Raw genomic sequence first — 4,309 nt, forward strand, 5'->3', positions numbered from 1 at the left:
TTTCTGAAGTGTTCATGGGGCACTCTTGCAGACATGGAGGGTTTTAAAGTCAGCAAATGTTTAAGTTGTGGTGTTTAGGTAGTTACTAAATGCCGACTGTTACATGAATGCCAAGTTTCTGCTTTTATGTTAAATTGTGCAAACTTTTGATCCTATTTCGATTACATGAGTGTGGAGTTTATGTTTTTTTGCTTTTTTTAAAAAAAAATGCAGACTGTTGATCCTATCTCGATTAAATGAGTGTGGAGTTTCTGCTTTTATTTTAAATTTTACAGACTTTTGATCTTATCTCGATTAAATGAGTGTGGAGTTTCTACTTTTATTTTAAATTTTGCAGATTTTGATCACAACTCGATTACATGAGTGTGGAGTTTCTACTTTTATTTTAAATTTTGCAGACTTTTGATCCTATATCGATTAAATGAGTGTGGAGTTTTTACTTTTATTTTAAATTTTGCAGACTTTTGATCCTATCTCGATTAAATGAGTGTGGAGTTTCTACTTTTATTTTAAATTTTGTAGACTGTTGATCTTATCTCGATTACATGAGTGTGCAGTTTCTGCTTTTATTTTAAATTTTGCAGACTTTTGATCCTATCTCGATTAAATGAGTGTGGAGTTTCTACTTTTATTTTAAATTTTGTAGACTGTTGATCTTATCTCGATTACATGAGTGTGCAGTTTCTGCTTTTATTTTAAATTTTGCAGACTTTTGATCCTATCTCGATTAAATGAGTGTGGAGTTTCTACTTTTTTTTAAATTTTGCAGATTTTGATCCTATCTCGATTACATGAGTGTGGAGTTTCTGCTTTTATTTTAAATTTTCTAGACTGTTGATATTATCTCGATTACATGAGTGTGGAGTTTCTACTTTTATTTTAAATTTTGCAGACTTTTGATTCTATCTCGATTAAATGTGTGTAGAGTTTCTACTTTTATTTTAATTTTTGCAGATTTTGATCCTATCTCGATTACATGAGTGTGGAGTTTCTGCTTTTATTTTAAATTGTGCAGACTTTTGATCCTATCTCGATTACATGAGTGTGCATTTTCTGCTTTTATTTTAAATTTTCTAGACTGTTTATATTATCTCGATTACATGAGTGTGGCGTTTCTACTTTTATTTTAAATTTTGCAGACTTTTGATCTTATCTCGATTAAATGAGTGTGGAGTTTCTACTTTTATTTTACATTTTGCAGACTTTTGATCTTATCTCGATTACATGAGTGTGGAGTTTCTACTTTTATTTTAAATTTTGTAGACTGTTGATCTTATCTCGATTAAATGAGTGTGGAGTTTCTACTTTTATTTTAAATTTTGCAGATTTTGATCCTATCTCGATTACTTGAGTATGGAGTTTCTGCTTTTATTTTAAATTTTGCAGACTTTTGATCCTATCTCGATTAAATGAGTGTGGAGTGTCTACTTTTATTTTACATTTTGCAGATTTTGATCTTATCTCGATTACATGAGTGTGGAGTTTCTGCTTTTATTTTAAATTTTGCAGACTTTTGATCCTATCTCGATTAAATGAGTGTGGAGTTTCTACTTTTATTTTAAATTTTTCAGACTTTTGATCTTATCTCGATTACATGAGTGTGGAGTTTCTGCTTTTATTTTAAATTTTGTAGACTGTTGATCTTATCTCGATTACATGAGTGTGGAGTTTCTGCTTTTATTTTAAATTTTGTAGACTGTTGATCTTACCTCGATTACATGAGTGTGGAGTTTCTGCTTTTATTTTAAATTTTGTAGACTGTTGATCTTATCTCGATTACATGAGTGTGGAGTTTTTGCTTTTGTTTAAAATTTTGCAGACTTTTGATCCTATCTTGATTAAATGAGTGTGGAGTTTCTACTTTTATTTTAAATTTTGAAGACTTTTGATCCTATCTCGATTAAATGAGTGTGGAGTTTCTACTTTTATTTTAAATTTTGTAGACTGTTGATCTTATCTCGATTACATGAGTGTGAAGTTTCTACTTTTAAATTTTGCAGACTTTTGATCCTATCTCGATTAAATGAGTGTGGAGTTTCTACTTTTATTTTAAATTTTGTAGACTGTTGATCTTATCTCGATTACATGAGTGTGCATTTTCTGCTTTTATTTTTAAATTTTCTAGACTGTTGATATTATCTCGATTACATGAGTGTGGAGTTTCTACTTTTATTTTACATTTTGCAGACTTTTGATCTTATCTCGATTAAATGAGTGTGGAGTTTCTACTTTTATTTTACATTTTGCAGATTTTGATCTTATCTCGATTACATGAGTGTGGAGTTTCTGCTTTTATTTTAAATTTTGCAGACTTTTGATCCTATATCGATTAAATGAGTGTGGAGTTTCTACTTTTATTTCAAAATTTGTAGACTGCTGATCTTATCTCGATTACATGAGTGTGGACAGATGGACTCTGCACAGATTCACAGAGTATGTTTTGTAACAGTAATGCTACAGACAGCTGTTTAGTCTCTTTATCATTGATCATGGCACCTGTGCAAAAGAGTAACGCACTGGAAAGTGCTGTATCACCACCACCGAAACGTACCATGGCAACCAGGAGAGGAAAAACCTAGCAACTTGTTTCCATGGAAAAATCAGCCCTATCTGTTGGTGCAACAGTAACACAAGATGCGCCAGCGCGGCCTTCTAGTGTACCAGTGAGTCAAACAAGCACATAACAAGCATTTGCAGAAACAGCAACAGTGGTTGCGAGTGATGTTGTGGATACAGGTAACACAGTATTCTGTACAGGATCAGGAGTGAGAAGGGAATGCTAGTCATTTAACAATTGTAACTATTCATTGGGTGCTAGTGTGCCTGACAAAGTTGAAATCAACATTGGGTGGTAATGTGTTTGTTGATTTGGGTAGTTTGTTGTCAAAATATGACAAGGAACAGTATACATTATCAGTTATGAACCCTTCTCAGAGTGACAGTCCATCTTTCTGCCTGATTCCTACTAAAAAACAGATAACCATTGACTCAATTGCAAAATAGTCATCTGCTTTTCAAATTTTCATAACAATTTATTCAGCTAAGTTTAATTCTGATACACCTGTTCTTATGAAATACATGGATACTGTCAGGGAAATAGTAGCTAGAGGAGGGGATTAGAGGTACTATGACACACATTTTCTCAAACTACGTAAACAGGCAGCCTTACATTGAGTAGTATTTGAGAGCAAAACAATTCCCTTGCCAGTCGTTCCCAAACAGTTTTCAGTTCTTTCGTTCCCAGGACTTCCTCCCAAGAGAAACATGTTACAAGTATCAGAGGGGAAAGCTATGTTTCTGGTGCAACTACCCTCACACATGTTGTTGGTGATCTGGATCACTGCCAGGTTTGAAAAGCAAAACCCGCAAACAAGATTTGCAAAAAGGGCCTGGCGTTGGGTGAAGCTAAATCTACCCCAGTTACCCCAATAAATATTGAGCAGTTACAACTAAGGTTATCTGGGTAGGATCGTATTCTGGCTCAGTACCTTATTGATGGTTTTTCTATTGGATTTTTTGGAGATAACATAACGTCTAATTCACCAAATTTAGAACAGTAAACAATTGCAGAAAGAATTAGCTGGGAGGATTGCTGGGCGATTTCCGACAAAAAATTTAATATTTGTCATTATTCACCATTGGGTGTTGTGAAAGTACCAGGTGAATTCAGACTGGTTCATCATTTGCCTTTGCCACAGGGTAACTCCATTAATGATGGCATTCCACCTGAGTTAACTACAGTTTTGTACACACGAGTGGATGATGCGGTTCAGGCAATCATACAATTTGGTATGGGTTGCTACTTGGCAAAAACAGATATTCGCTCTGCATTTACGATTATTCAAGTGGCACTGTCTGATTAGAATTTACTGGGGATTTAAGTTGTAAGAACTTTTCTATTATGATAAATGTTTACCAATGGGATGTGCATCATCCTGTTTTTGATTTGTTTAGTATATGTAATGATTGGGAATCCCATTAGTCAAGGAGGAAATGGAGGGCCCTGCTACTGTTTTGTGCGTTGCGGGTATTAAACAGACATGCACACGCACGGGTTCTCAGCAAATACAATCACCACAACTGCATCAGCAATTAGTTACTTAAATAAGCTACAGAGCTATAGGAAACCAACAGTTGCGTTTACCCAAATAGTTAGGGTTTCTAAATAAACCGGCTACAACTAGGGTATCCAAGTTGCAGTAACCCAGTCGTGGTCCTTTTTTCAGCCAAATACAGGTGTATTTTATTGTGTAGATGGGTTCCAGACACAAATGATTGTACACAATCACTACACTGTGGTTCATATTGC

Source organism: Saccoglossus kowalevskii, chromosome 5, assembly GCF_978046115.1.
Source record: "Saccoglossus kowalevskii chromosome 5, keSacKowa6.1, whole genome shotgun sequence".
NCBI classification, from domain to species: domain Eukaryota; kingdom Metazoa; phylum Hemichordata; class Enteropneusta; family Harrimaniidae; genus Saccoglossus; species Saccoglossus kowalevskii.